This window comes from Amblyomma mixtum, chromosome 5 (assembly GCF_055824585.1).
Source record: "Amblyomma mixtum isolate Tamu chromosome 5, ASM5582458v1, whole genome shotgun sequence".
NCBI lineage: Eukaryota > Metazoa > Arthropoda > Arachnida > Ixodida > Ixodidae > Amblyomma > Amblyomma mixtum.
In genome coordinates this window covers 195,995,449-196,011,313 of record NC_143016.1, presented here as the reverse complement: position 1 = coordinate 196,011,313, position 15,865 = coordinate 195,995,449, and the positions used below count along the sequence as shown (strand labels likewise).

The window sequence follows — 15,865 nt, the reverse complement described above, 5'->3', positions numbered from 1 at the left end:
ACACTGTTTTTTGGTGACACTGATGTGTTGTTTCACATGCAACTGCACACTGTTTTTTGGTGACACTGATGTGTTGTTTCACATGCAACTGCACACTGTTTTTTGGTGACACTGATGCGTTGTTTCACATGCAACTGCACACTGTTTTTTGGTGACACTGATGTGTTGTTTTGTCATTCTGACCAGCGCACTAGAAAAATTGCTGAAGCCTTTCATATTATCCGGAAAGATAAAGGGTGCGTGAGTGCGCCACCTGTAACATTATCTGTTAGAGAAATGAAAATGCTACACTGTGGATAGCGGTTCTGGGGATACACACGTGCTTTTAAAACGGTTTTACCTTTTTTACTACTGTGAGATTGTTGACATTGTGTATGTGCTGTGTGTGTGTTTTCGTGTGTGTTGTTTTCGTGTGTTGTTGTGCCTGAACCCTCATTCCGCTGGCCTGTCGGGGAACCTGAGCTGTGCGCCCGCCGTCGTGCAAAGCAGGCACGGGCTCGCCGCCATGGAACGTCGTCATCCTGGCCGGCCGTCTGACCCTTCCTCCTCCTCCTCCTCACTAGCGTCGGATCGAGCCAATCCGAGCGGTGGCCTGTGGCGTGACCTTATCGGAGCAGAGGAACGCCGGGTGCAGAGGAACGCAACGGTCGCCGGCGGCTATAAGAGGAGAGCCGCACTGAGACGCGGTAGCAGACGGGCAGCAGACACGCCATCGTGTCAGAGAGACGCTCTCCGCAGGGCCTCGTCCTAGCCCGTTGTGCTCACGGCCCTTGTACATTAATGTAAAAAGCCTTGTAAATATTGTACATAAACGTCAGTTCACTAACCGTCGCAATCGACCGTTCTTCGCTCAGGTCTGCTGAACAGAGGCAGTAGACTGAGACGCTCGAAGTCCCAACAGTGGTGGCAGCGGTGGCATGCCCAAGTCGTAACAGTGGATGGCAGCTGCGGGATCGACCGGCGTCAGCTACCTCGGCGCGGTGAGTGCCTGATGTTTTACGCTCAATTACTGATGTTTTACCCTCATAGAGGCGTCGACTGGCGCCACGAGGACAGCAGCGAGCGTGAGAGGCGCTGGAGCGGAACAAGCGGAGGAGGTGGCCATCGCCCTGGCCATCGCCGACGCAGACTGCTACACGGTGCTGAGTGACTCGAGACAGGCGGTGCGAAACTTCGCCAAAGGCCAAGTCTGCAGGGAGGCCGAGCGCGTACTACGAGCGACTAAACTGCAAGACAGAAGAGTAAGAATCAAGTGGTTTCCGGCGCACGCGGGCGACGCGTCGGAACGCAGTGCGAACCACAATGAGACGGCACACGCAGCGGCGCGAGCGCTAACCAACCGCGCCCCGGCAACACACCGTCCGACGTGGTTCGGAGCCAAGGACCGCATGACCGACTACAGCGAAATCACGAAGGCCTGCCGCCTGGCTCGCAGGACTCTCCCACCCCCGCACCCGAGGCTGAGTCGAGCGGAGGCGGTACTACTGAGACAGCTCCAGACCGGATCGCTACCGAGCCCGGGACTGATGCATCGCATGTACCCCGAGACCTACCCGACCGATACGTGTAGAGTCTGCCGGAGGGAGCCGGCAGATCAGACGCACATCTTGTGGGACTGCATCAGAAATCCAAAGGAAGCAAGATCAGGAACAATCCCGCCGCGGCTGGAGGCAGCAGCGAAGAGCAACGACCATGACCAACAGCTATGGGCCGTCCAGCAGGTCCTCGGGGCGCTCGAAAGGCAGGGACCCAGCGAGCCGGCAACGGCGAGCGGAGACCCGCGCCGAGTAACGGCAGCCTCGTAGACGACGTAGGCCCTCGTCGGGCCGCGTGAGCGCCCAACTGCAGGCACAAATAAAGTTTACTCCAATACCCTCAATTCGCCAGACTGCTCTAGCACACGTGATTGTAGTTTAGAGTAGGGCTGTGTTTATCACAAGAGGGAGTTAACAAGGCTTTGTTGTAAAGAATTGCTTGCGCGTTTCATACTAGTCGTGTTATAGTAGAGAATGGCAAGGGAGTTCTAAGCAAAGGGCGAACAGCAAGAGGCTATTGTGTGCGACGGAGAAGCTTAAAGTGAAGGAACTCATCGAAATTTGTAAAGAGCTGGGCATCGATTTGGGCCCCGCAAAATGAAAGCATGCAATTCTTGAGGTCATGCGGGCTCAGGAAGTAACGGCTGAGGAAGCCAGCGAGGCCTGGGATGAGATAAAGGAACGCCGTGAGCGCGAAGACGCAGAGCGAGAGCGACAAGAACGCCGTGAGTGCGAAGACGTAGATAGAAAGGAACGCCAAGAGATTAGGGAACACGAGAGAAAAATGAAAGAGTTGGAGCTGCGGCGAAGATCGACGGCGTCTAGCGTATCATCAACGACGGTGCAGGCTAACGGTCAAAGAATCCGAGACCAACTGCCACCGTTCGTAATCGCTGAGGACATGGCAAAATATCTTGTAAAATTTGAGCATGTCTGCGAGAGAAATGTCCTTGAACGGGCACTCTGGGCACAGAATTTGCTAGCTCTGCTTCCCGGGGAAGCGTCTGACGTGATAACGTGTTTGTCGAAGGAGGCGTTCGAGAGCTACGAAGAGATCAAAGAGGCCCTGTTGAGGAAATATAAGCTATCGCCTGAGGCGTTCCGGCAAAGGTTCCGGTACAAAAAAAAGGCAGTGAGTCGCACATTGACGGACGGACGGACGGACGGACGGACGGATGGATGGATGGATGGATGGATGGATGGATGGATGGATGGGAGCACGCCCTTTGAAACGGGGTGGTGTCAATTGCCACCATGCTGTTTTTCTTCCTTTATTTTTGTTCGACTGTGTTGTCATTTCTCATTAAGATTTGCAATCTTCTTTACCTACGGTTTCCTACACTTCTATCCTTATGTCACATCTCTGCTTTTCAGCCACCAATCCCTCAATCGCTTTTTGCTAACTTCCACTGCAGATTTACTTAGGTGACCATTGTTAACTTTAAACCCTAGGGCAAGGTGGATGTACTATGGTAGCGTAGGCTGCATAGAAGCCCATACGTTCAAAACATGGCGGCTCATGGTGCGCAGCCAGCGCCGTCTGCGAAATGCGTGGACAACTAAAAAGTGACGTAATAATTAAAACAAAAACGCGACGTCAAAGTCACGTGCTTTAGTGACGTCATATTCGTGACGTCAGGGTCACGTGCTGCTTGGCGGGAAAAATAAACTGCTGAACGCCGCGAGGCCGCGACGCTTCAGCGCGACACCCGACACGAGAACGAAGAAAGAAGACACGACGAGTGCCGACCACCAACGCTATTTTTAGGTAGTCAGTTCTCGTTGTGCCTTTTTCCTTCGTCCTCGCCTCAGGTGTCGCGCTGAATGTCGCAGGTGTAGCGCTGAAGCGATGAAATGTGACGCCGCCAGACAGGTTATCACTCGCACATCGTGCAACCGCCCACCTCTTTTTTGCGTACGGGGGCCCCATGGCCACAGACGATGCCCTTTTGGGGCAAAAGCGACAGAACCGCACCCAACCTAACGAAACTACACAGAAGCGCTGGCAAAAAGGAAAAGCGGAAACTGTACACGAACGATGCACACCAAGAACTCGAGCAACAAGCAACGAAGAAATTGTAGGGCTAGCAGAATCGAGTTTCAAACAAAAGCAAGCAGAATGGTCAAAAGATATGACCAGGGTATTACATCAGAGCACCGTCTACCTTGGCATCGTCCCGCTGCCATTGCCGCTGCTCTGGGCGAACGCTGTCATAAAATTTTTACAAAGCAAGCGCTATACTTTCTAACAAAATGCACACAACCAAAACTTTTTAAAACGGAATCACTGCAATTGTTTTTGAATGCTTTTGGAACACAAAATATGTCCTAATTATTTTCCTCTTCTGGTCGTGTTTGTCCACTCATTTCATTTTGGCGCTTTAGTTCCACCACTAATTTTATGTCGCTAGCACTTGGTTCTGGACCGCATTCGAGTCCCGGCTTCGCGACCTATTTCAATTGACCTTGCCCTAGGGCCTCAGGAAGAGTGACTGTGCCTGCATCGAAAGCCGGATTGATGCCATCACATTTGAGTATGAGGTGTTCAATTGTGTCCACAGATCTACCGCACACTGCACATGTGTCGTCATCTTCGTTAAATTTCTTTTTGTAGCTGCTCGTTCTAAGACACCCTGACCTATCTTCAAAAACTAGGGCACTGCCTTTTGAGTTATCAAAGAAAATTTCTTTCCTGATATGCCTTTTCCAGTATCGATATAGTTCTAGACTATGCTTCTTTTCCATTGAACTGATCCAATTTGTAAATTCCGCGTTTTTAACCTGTCCTTTAATGCTCGTTCTTTCTCCGTCCTCATGACCGGCATACTTACTGTTTAGTTTTCTAGTTCTTTTCCGCAACTGTGAGTCAACGCTCTTTCTGTATAAGTATTTAAATACCTTAGCTGCCCACCTGTTATCGTCCAATTTCCTCAGGCGTTCTTCATATAGCATTTTACTCTTATCTTCCCGTGCTTCAAACGATGCCCAGCCCATATCCCCTTCTACTCCCTCGTTTGTGGTTTTGACGCGGGCACCTAACAGCTCCAACAGCTCTCTGATTTAAGTCTAATCTCGACTTAACTTCTGACCTTAAGCACAGAACCGCATTGCCGACAGGTAGCCCCGGCACCATTATTCCTTTCCAAATACATCTCAGTATTTCATATTTGTTCTACCCCCAAAATGCCCTATGTTCCATTATTCCTACGCCTCTTCGTCCTTTTGCCCTAAGAGCCTGTTCATGCTTTTCCCTGTATATCTGCCCTTAGTTTAGCCATATCCCGAGGAATTTGCATTCTGCCACTTTGGGTATTTCGTGGCCTTGTATTGTAAGCACCTGGTCAGTTGTATCGTTAAAAATCATCGCACTTGATTTAGTTGCGCTAAAACTGAATCCTAGAGCATCTCCTTCGTCTCCACAGCAATTAACCAAACTTTGTAAATCTTCCTGGCTATCTGCTAACAGTACAATATCGTCCGCATACATTAAACCCGGGAGTCGCTGCTCAACTACATTTCCGCCTAATCTGTACGACAAATAATAACCTAGATTACTTTCTTCTATCCTTCTTTCCATATTTATCACGTAAAGCATGAATAGCAGCGGTGATAGAGGACAACCTTGCCTTAATCCTTTGTGCACCCCCACAGCTGTGGTACTTTTTTTCCCTTCCCATGTAATATCAACTTCATTATCTCGGTAGAATCCCTGTAGAAAATCAATTACCTCATGACCGATACCTAAATGTTTTAACATGCTCCACAGGAGTTCCCTGTTCACGTTATCGTATGCACCGCTTATGTCCAGAAAGGCTAAATACAGAGGTCTGTTTCCGCCTTAGCTATTTCTATGCATTGTGTAAGCACAAACAGGCTATCATCTAAGCGCTTACCCTTTCTGAACCCATTCTGAAGTTCTCCGAGTATCCGATGGCCTTCTACCCATGACTGCATTTTTAATTTCACCGCCTGCATTGCCAGCCTGTACATAACAGATGTTATCGTAATCGGACGGAAGGATTTTATGTTCATTTTGTCTCCTTTCCCTTTATAAATCAAATTCATTTTACTCTGTCTCCAGCTGTGCGGAATTTGCTTATTTGTTATGACTGTCTCCAATGCTTTTATCAGCGCTTCCTTGCTTCTTGGGCCAAGTTCTTTAATCAGCTTAATTGGAATTTCGTCTATCCCTGCGGATGTCGTTTTAGGAATATTTGCTTCCGCCTTTGTCCAGTTAAGACTAGTCAGTTTTAAGCTGTTCTTTATTGTGCTGTCCCGTGTTGCCGCCTCATTTGGGGAGATTACCCCATTCGTTGCTGAAAGACGCAGCTATAAATGACATAGTGTAGTTCACAGCATCGTCTCCCTCTAAACATTTTCTCTCAGCATCTTTAATCTGTTCCTGCTTTCTTTGATTTGGTTTTCCCAACCAGCTTAAATGGTTCCAGAATTTTCTTGGCCCCCCTTTATTTGCCTCGCGAACTTCAGCCAACCATTTATCAGAGGACTGCTTTATTTTAGCCTGGACTAGGACCCTAACTTGCGGTTTCTTTTGTCGATAAGATTCCCATTTTTCGCCTATTTCTTCTTCGGATAGCTGCGCCCTCTTTGCTTCTCTGTGTTCCCTTGAAGCCGCCAGTCTTTGTTTGATGGCCTCCTTAATTTCCATGTTCCACTAGCTTCGCGGCTTCTTCTTTCCTCTCCAGCGGTTTACTCCTTTCACTTGTTTCATATTTGTAGCGATGAGTACTTCTAACTGATCCTAATCCCGCTTTTCCATGGGGCGTTTCTCGATTACTTCTATATCGGCTGCTGTTAGCGCTATTTGCTCATAGTTTAATTTTACGTTGCCTTTTTGACTTCGCTGCATTTCTCTTTTGACTAGGGTTCCCAACTGTAGACTAATACGTTTATTATCACTTCCTAGGCTGTACTTCCCCTCTTAATCTTTTTCCATTATTGCGAGCTTGCTATAGATGCCTGCGACATTAGACAGTAGTCAATGGTTGTCTGCCTGTTACGGGATTCTCATGTGATTTGTCCCTCACATTTAGTTTCTCTATTGACAGTAACTAGGTTGTGCCGCTCACAGAAGTCTAGCATTAACTTCCCGTTACAATCTGTGTATCGATCCAGATCCTCGATGTGGCCATTCATGTCTCCAAGCAGAATAATATCGACATCGTCTCCAAACTGCTTTATATCGTCATTGAGGCACTTAACTAGATCCTTCTTTTCTTTCCTGCATTTTTCTCCGGTCCCTAAATAAACTGCCCCTAGACTTGTCCTTTTACCAGCAATTGTACCTGATACCCAGGCATGTTCTTGGCAAGTTGATTTTATTCTTTGTCAATTTCTTCCTTGATGTATCAGCCTACGTACTCCTCCTCCCTTTTTCTCCGTTGTTGTTCTGTTGCACCTTTCCCAGAAATAGCCATCGATTAAAGGTGCATCTTCTAGATCCCTCAGATGTGCCTCGCATAGAGCGTGCACACCTACTTCTTCGTCATTTAACTGCTGTTCTATTTCTAGCCATTTCGCTCTCTTTCTACCCCCTTCCATGTTTATGTAACTGATCCGGGCGTTAAATTTCTTTTTTTTAGTATTCTTTCTCGGCCTCCTAGTACCCATTTTGTTTGGCTCAAGCGCCATTGCTGCATTTACTGTTTCGCTTCTACCTACCCCTACGCCCTCAGCCACCGTGGACCCCCTAAAAAAGCTACCGCTCGGCCTTCCAGGCGCCAGCCTATCTCTTCTCCTACCCTTCCACTGAAATGGATGCCATCTCGTCCAAAGTCTCTGCCCAAACCTGCTCTGTGCACTTCCTTGATTATGTCTACCACCTCAAAGCCTTTCTCGAGGCTTAACTGCCTTATCTCTCGATTGAGATTCACACCGTCGTTAGCAACCTCTCCATTCCTTCCTTGTACCTCCGGCACTGTACACACCACGATCTGCGCTTACTGTGATATCGTCCTTATACCGTCTACTCCCTGAGTTCATCTTTTCACTACGTGTGCGGCGTCACCATTCAGGACATCATTTAGCCCCGCCACTACCACTACCAAGTTACGCCTCGCAACATTCTCGGAAAGTTCACTTTTTGTCTTTCTCAGAACATCGTCCATTGTCCTTCCTGGGAACACCCCGACTGCTACCCGCCTATCACCCTTTACACGGTCCAGTATAGCTCTTTTGCAGCCCCTCATGTTTGAGTCACCAGCGATAAGCACTAGCGTACTCTGTCTCTCCCTCATAACTTCCGGATCTTGCTGCCTCTTATCAGCGACAGTGACCTCATTCCCTGGAATTAGCTCGTTCCTCTTCTCAAAATCGCCTGTAGACTTCCTCTCTGCCACTTGTGCGTAGCTGTTCCTGTCTGAACCTGCCTGATCTACTTGCTTATCGCTGTCTATGCCAGTGCAAGCCCCATCCACGTGGCTGGCGCTGGAATGTCCGCCACTGTGGCTTCCAGTGGCGGTGTCAGCCATTTTTGACTCCAACTGACAGAGCTGTTCTTGAAGATTGCGGTTATCTGCCCTCTCCACCTGTAACTCTGTTTCTAGAGCATCCATGCGCAGTACTAGTTTGCTGTTCGCCTGTTCAGCCCTGTCAAGGCGTGCACCTAATACGGAGCATTTGCACATAAAATCTGCGCCTTCGGCCTCCTGCAGCGATTCGAACCGCGTTTCTTTTCTAAACATAGCAGAGTCATCTAGTAAGAGTAAGTCAAAGCGCTTCAACACGACTTGAGAAACTTTTTTTCCCCTGAATTTAGTGATGAATATGACAAGCGTTACTAGCATGTTGTAGTTTTTCAAGAAAAACAACTATAAAAATAGAGGGAAACCTTAATGTTCCCACAAAAACAACAATGTTTTCAAAAGTGTTTTGGCGATTCACACGAATAGTTAGGCTTAACTGCTCGAAAATCGCTGAGTTATCTCAAAAACATGGGCTAGTTCTCACTTAAACCTCGACGTATGAGTGCGAGTATGCGATTTAAAAGCGAATGCCTTCAGTTAGATTGGGAAATGGCACCGAAAAATGCAGCGGCGATGCTGCACTATTTGGTTCGAAGCGGCCGTCCAGGGCGCCGCCATGTTTTTTACTTGCGAACGCTAACTCTCCGCAACGCTAAAAGATATTCCGTAAAGTGCTAGCGGCCCGGTGATGGGCGCGCATGCGCAGATGTCGCCAGCCGAGCCTGGTAAACGGCAACGTAAACACGGTATAACGATATCCTACAACTCTCTAATAATGTTCGCTGCTGAAAAGCGCCGCTACATTAAAGAGCGACAAGCCCGGAAAATGTAACAGTTTAGGCAATAGAGAGATATAGCATATCATTACCGTGTTTACGTAATGCGCACGCTAGAAGACGTTTTAGCATACCGTCTCTCCCGTAACAGGTTGCCGTAAGGCGAAAACGAATGATGATGATGGCAGATGCCCCAGCATTAATTACAAACAAAAATACGCATGCATTGCAAGCATTTCTTTGCAGTGAGATACTACATGCTCTTTAATCATCTTTTTCTCTGCGTATAAAGACGTGCACACTACTTTTCTTCTACCGGCCAACTCAGCGGCTTTAAAAATACGCTGACCAGTAGACAAATCTACTACACAAAACGCAGTGGCCTTGCGTACACTGCGCTTACTACGCTGCGAACGCTATAAAAAATGCAGCTACAACATCTGTTTGCCGCGCAAAGCGTCGCTTCTTTGGATGTTTGGATACATGCATGGAGGAAGGAAAACTAAGGAGAGGCCCTTCGTATTTCCAATGCATTAACGAGAATGTGGCGGAAGTGACGTCAAAATTTAGGCTTAAAAAGTCGGGCCACTAGCAACGTTGTCATTGTTGCTAAGAAAGCTCGGGCCACCAGCAACGGCGTACGGCGTCGTTAGCGTCGTTGTTGCTAGGGGCCCGAGTGTTTCTCGGTGGCGGTGGACGGGCTTTCGGCACGGTGTGTTCGGCCTTGCGTGTTAAAGTCTACATGCCTGGCGTCGTGACGTTACGCACGCATCTAGGATTGCTTTTAAATGTGGCAAATAACCTCTCATTTGACATTTTGTTCGTCAAGCTTGGTGTCGTTACGCGGAGCGATCGATGCATTGAAATGAATCTCGCGAAAAGGCGGCACTCCAGAACCGCGCTTCGACACGCGAAGAAGCGTTGATTGTTTTGATCAGCGAACTTTCGCATTTCACCAAACAGCACAGAAACATGGAGCCGCTCTCGGCGATGCTGAGCTGCGTTTCGAAGGCCACACGGCGGGTGTACGGTAGCCCGAGGAGGATGGTGAGCTGAGCTATAAGCGGCGCGCAATGTCGTCTTTCTTCGCCTGGCGTCGGAAAAGGTTCACCGCACCTGTGCGCCGGTCTGTGTCTAGATGCGTGTTTGCGGGGAGGGAGGTGTAGGAGTGTAGCGGCGAGCCGCGCGATTTTTTTGATACCTTTCTTTTAAGAAAGGTATCAAAGGTATCAAAGGTATCAATAAACTGAAACTGAAACTGAAACTGAAACTGAAGAAGCGCTTGCGAGCCGCGCGCGACACCCACCCCGTAGCTCGGTGGAGAAGGAAGATAGTGAGGAAAGACGAGCCAACTTCCGGTTGCGGGGCGGCTTCACAAAAAGTGACGTCAGGGCCTCTCCTTAGTTCTTTCCTTCCTCCATGGATGCATGATTTGGGTGTAAACATAGTGGCGTCATCTGGTGACAGTAAGTCAAAGCGCTTAAATTCTGGACTGGAAAAACTTTTTTTTCTAAATTTAGTGGTGAATATGACGAGCATTACAGGATTTTTTTGTTTTTGAAGGCAAAAAATATGAAAAAAGAGGAAAATCTTAAAGCTGGCACAAAAACTACAGTGTTGTCGCTGCTACTTTGGCTACTTACGCGGATAGCTAGGCTTAACGTCTCGAATATCGTTGAATTATCCAACAACATGGGCTAGTTGTCACTTAAACCTCGACTTATGGGTGAGAGTGTGCGAAATAAAAGCGAACCGCTGCCATTTGAGTGAGCTATCGCATTAAAGGATCCAGCGGTGACATGCATTCACTCCGAAGCGGGCGAGCAGGGCGCCGCCATGTTTGTTTACAAGCGAAGGCTAACTCTCTCCGCAACGCTAAAGAGATTCCGTAAAGTGTTACCGGTCCGATAATGGGCGCGCATGCACAGATGTCGCGAGCCGAGCCCGGTAAACAGTAACGTAAACACGGTAACGATATGCTACAACTCCCTAATCTCCTTGGGCGCTAGGGCATCGCTATCTCCTGTACTATGATTACAAAGAAAGAATCGCTTGATTTTTTTGCATCACAAGGCCTTTAAAACACAGGAAATGAAGAAACCGATTAGCGCAGGCGATGTTTTGCTATAATAACGTTGCAAATACTTACGGACCCCAATGGCCGTGCATTTTCACCCTGCTCATTGCCTGTGCAGCTTTTCCGTGCTCATGGGGCGTAAATACGTGGAGAAAACTTGGTCCCTAGGAAAATTGACCATACTTCCACTCGTACATATTAACGTACTGCCACAATTTTTTTTTTCAGGCGCATGCAAGAACAAATTTCTCACATGCTTACCTAGTGACCGCTGTGTGAGTTGGCTCATCGGCCCGATGCTGAAGGGTTTCGTCTCGGCGCAGCAGATATTCACAGCAAGTCTTCGCACTCTGCAGAGGAAGCGGCGCTAAGTGCATGCGTGTCTGTGGCACCAAATGAGAGTTCAGTACTGCTTACCCCTATACACGACGATGATTAACCCGGCATTTTATATCCCTGCAGGTTCACGTGAAGATACAGCGAACGGAAGAGGGGCCGTCGGTGTTGAGAAAACTAATGCGTCATACAAGCGCCGTCATGTAAGCGTGGAGAAACGGCAGCCGCCAACATCTGTATGCTGCGCAGGCAATCAATGGCCAGAAGACGTTCCTTCTTCACGTATTGCCGGCTTGAGTGAGACGTTCAATGCGGCATGTAGCTGCCCAGCAAACCAAAAACCTTTCAGAGACGTCTAACTAGACGTCTCTGAGAGGTTTTTGGTTTGCTATGAGGTCCAGTCTGTTATGTCACGGCAAGGGTGCGCAAAGGAGCGGGCGGTAAGCTGGCGGCTGCGGGGAGGTCGACGAGTCACCACACACCGCCATCTTGGCTCGAGTGAGCTAGGCTGGCTAGGTCTCTCGCGGACTGCCGTCGCAAGCGAAGCAGCACCCCGCGTTCCGCGAAGACGCTGAAGACTTCAGAGCAAGAGTCTGTGCACCACATTGCTGCGCAAGGCGGCTACCATCCGCCTTGTATAATGAAAAACGTGCGTGAAGCAGCCAGAGCCTAGGCGAGAAGCGAGCAAGCAGTGATCAGGTAGCCGGCGTCGCCACGTGCAAGTGCGGTGAACCGACAGCTGCCACTAGGCGGCTGGAAGTCACTAAGAAGTGTTTAAAAGGCCTGCAGGAATATTCATGCCGATGTAACCCTGCATGCAGAAGTGGTAAAATCATGTGAAGGCTTTATTTTACTCCTTCATTTCATGACTGCAGTAAAAAAGTGGTATTTCCTCATTTCCACCCCAGCATTTTCGTTGAGGTGCTTAAAAGCATACGGTAGCCATTTATACTCCTATTCGGGCTAATTTATGCTTACAGTGTAGAAGAACATCACCAATTCCCAGACACGATGCTCGCTTTTCGAACGCTCCTTGCGGCCCCGGACATCAAGCTCCTGCGCAAGCCCCATGTGCTGACGCTATCGACACCAAAGTCACATTAGACGTAGCCAAGGCCTTTCACATCGTACTGCACGACGCCAGTCTACAGAACCTCCAGACTCTAGGTGTGGGACAACGAACCCATGCATACATACGCGACTTTCTCACGACCCGCACAGTGCACCTTGACACCGGCTCCAGAGGTCATGGAAGCCGGGAGCACCATAAGGGCGGTGCTTTCATCACGTATATTGCGTAGCTTGGCCTACCCAAGCTCTTGGCAGACATCCTCCACTTGTTCCAGTCTCTACAGCGATGACCTTACTCTATGGATTGCATACGACAGCGGTGGCCAGATGGAGGAGACTGCAGACAGCCGTCGATCGCGCGGTCGGCCTGTCCTGCTCGGCCACCAAGTCCGAATACATCATTGATCCGAACCCTGGTAGATTCCCCAAGTCACTTCCGGCATCCTTCAATCTGCAAGTACCGGGTACCCCCTAACCCGTACCGACAAAATCCGCATCCTGTGCCTTCGTCTACGAGATAATGGAGGAAATGGCACTACTCTCCAGCGCATAAATCGATCTCTAATCCAGGTCAGCTGCCTACTCAAGAAAGTCGCCAACAAGCACAAGGGCTTGCGCGAATCCAACCTTGTGTCCTCCCCAAACCGCCAAACTGATGACCCTCGGGATCAGTAACAGAGGTGCGGACCGCGCAGTGCTGCACCAGGTCGGAATCTCCCCTCCGCTGGCGACTCCTGCTTATATGGACTTCACACCTGAACGAAGACTCAGTATTCGTATACCTCCACTTCCCAGGCGTATGCATCCAGAGCATCTTGCCGAGGACAGAAGTGATCGAGCCCGCCAACCCTAGAAACGTTTCGCCGGTCAGCCCGGCGTTAGATATGCAGATGCCTCCCACCACCCCTTTCGGCCCAGCACCGAAACAGGCACAATGCCTGCAGTGTCCTCAACGCCGCTACTGTTACCACCACGGAAGAGGTTGCCATCGCGCTAGCTCTGATCGCCCCCTCGACCAAAGTAGTTGTTAGCGACTTCCAACAAGCCATTCGTAAATTTGACGCTGGTCGTATCTCCCGACAGGCACACGCTAACCTCCGATCTCTCCCTTGCCGTCTACACCTCGTCTTCTCACATGGGCCTCAGCCCATGAGGCGCTCAGCGGGGAAGCGCAGGCACATGCTCAGGCCCGATAACGCAACAACCGGGCAGAGCGCTCTGCTCAGCCTGACGCATCCACTTACACTCCCCTTAGCACTCAGACGCTACACGGACATCCTCTAGCATTACCGGCTCGAGCGGTGCCTGGCGCGACGACGTCTACTGGGGCAAAATGCAATCAGGAACCTTCCCAACGCCATGGCTATAGAGCAGACTTTTTCCAAATCTTATTGCACCTACGTGCAAGCACTGCTCACAACCGGCCACATTCCTTCACATGATGTGGACATGTACGGAACACAAAGCTGCCAATTCAACGACCGCAGATGAGTGGGGGTCCCCTGTGCGTGTACCACCCAGCTCCTCCAACAGCGCCAGCTCATTTCGCGCGCATTGAAGGCCCAGAGTCCCAAGGGATCCCTGCCTACCTCCACTAATGTAGCGCGACCAGTCTTCGGGCTGCTTCTCCTATCTTTGGGAGTAAATAAAGAGTTTATCATCATCATAGCCGCTGCTGTACCACGTGACCAGCCGGGTTGTAACAGCTGCTTCGCTGGCGCTCGGTCGCTGAGTCTCGCCGTGGATGAGGCGTGCTCCTGACCGGCTACGGCGCCAAACCATGCGTAACCATGTTTGGCAAATCTTTCGCTTGTATTACTCTAGGTTTACTAAACCTCTGCTAGTTTTTTCGTGCTTTTTCAATCTTTTTATCATTCTGAAATGCATTACCAACTAGCCCGGAACCTTGCTCTTCTGCTATTCTGAAAGGCCCCGACAACACTGTTTTTCGGTAATCGTCCCGGCTCCACACCCGTTTGGTTAACCTTATATAGTATGCCTTTCCTCCGAAATAAAATTTTAGTTCTTAGTCAGAGCATGTGTCTGTCCTTACGTTCGTCCGTCGTCTCGTTCCCGGCGCTGTTCTTCTAGGTAGGCAGTACCAACTAGCCCGACACCTTGCCCTTGCAAAGCAGGCATAGTGCACTAAATATGTTCCATCATGGCCTTTTATTGTTTTCTACGTTCGCGTTCCTGCTTTTATTTATTAACTCGCATTTCTTTTTATAGCTCACTGAGGACGAAAGTGTAAAGTTATGCTTTAGGTTCTGCTTGAACATAAAGCCACACACGCTTGGGGAATCGTGATCAAGCTCGATTGCGTCTGAAAGTGGCCGCGTGACAACCTCCGATCTGCACTGAGTTTGATCAGCATTGACTAGAAGAGGGTGGAAAGGGCCCGTGTGATAGGGGCATAGCCCTGCTTCATTCTGTCACCAGGCATTGCCAGGATAACCTGCCTATATTCTTTTCTTACCATGCTAGCTTTTTTCATGTATTCCTTGATATCTCTGTATGCATTTGTATGCAATATTTCGCCTAGTGACCATGTATAATCACGTTAATTATTATAAATAGTGCTTTCAAGTTGCGCAATGCGTAGTGTTTTCGCCTCTGTTTACTATAATGTGCTTTTGACATTGAACCCCCGCTTACACAATGTCCGGCCTGCAAAGAATGAAACAGGACACCTCCCTGAACTTCATTAGACGCAGCAGGGTAACCGTTTCTTTGTGTTTTGTGCAAGCCAGCAGAGCATGCGCCCTTGCCCCGTGCCAAGCGAGACGCTCTTCTTGTTGTTTTTTTTAGTGAGATTTCTTGCCACCACCGGAGCGTTCGGCCCTGCAAAGGTAGTGATTACGTACGCCGCGGCCTCCGTGCAGATCAAGAGAAGTCACTTCACGTTGCGAGGCAGCAGCACTTGGCACACTTCCCAGCTGATAAATGTGCAGTCCTGTTTGTCAACGTCGCTGCCGACAAATATTGCAGGGATGTACGCTATCGTTCATGGAAGCGTCGGGGGCCGGCCTACACTGCGGAAGCCGCGGAGGCCCCTCGTTCAACATCATTTGCGTGCTAATCTGTCCCGCGTAAAAAAAGCCCAAGTAGCCTCCCTCCAGCCAAAAGCCTCCGCGTTTTGTGGTCGGAGGGGTCGGACGTCATCTTTTGTGCCCACTTTGTCGTTGTCCGCTTTGTGCCGATTTTACACGCATCACCTGCGCCGAGCGCATGACAAAGGACTACAGACGCGGGCCAGGCCTGCGTGTCAGCGAAGAGGGCCGCTTTGTCTGCCCGTTTTCCGGCATCTCAATCCCCTTTTCCTTCTGTCGTTTGTCACAGGAGGGGGTAGGCTCCCCGTGCAAACAAACAGTGCCTGTAGATACGCTGCCTTTCGATCAAACCCGTGTGCGGGTCCTAACAGGGCCTCTGCTGCACGGCCGGCACAAAACAGCTTTCGTGGCGCACCCGGGAAAACGCTGCAGGCAAAAGGCTCGTAACTGCAAGATGGCCGCAGCAGATCAGCCAAACTCAGCGGATACATCGTATGAATAGGCTTGTTCTATGAGTGCTCATCTGACGTAGAAA

The 15,865-nt window shown here is 49.6% G+C and overlaps 1 long non-coding RNA gene across 1 annotated transcript; it reads left to right on the top strand.

The window, feature by feature from the left end:
- The first annotated feature begins 420 nt into the window (after positions 1 to 420).
- Positions 421 to 13,946, top strand: LOC149345356 (uncharacterized). The gene is made up of 2 exons (XR_016283280.1): positions 421 to 980; positions 11,336 to 13,946. It is a non-coding gene; the product is annotated as an uncharacterized LOC149345356 (long non-coding RNA).
- The last annotated feature ends 1,919 nt before the right edge of the window (positions 13,947 to 15,865 follow it).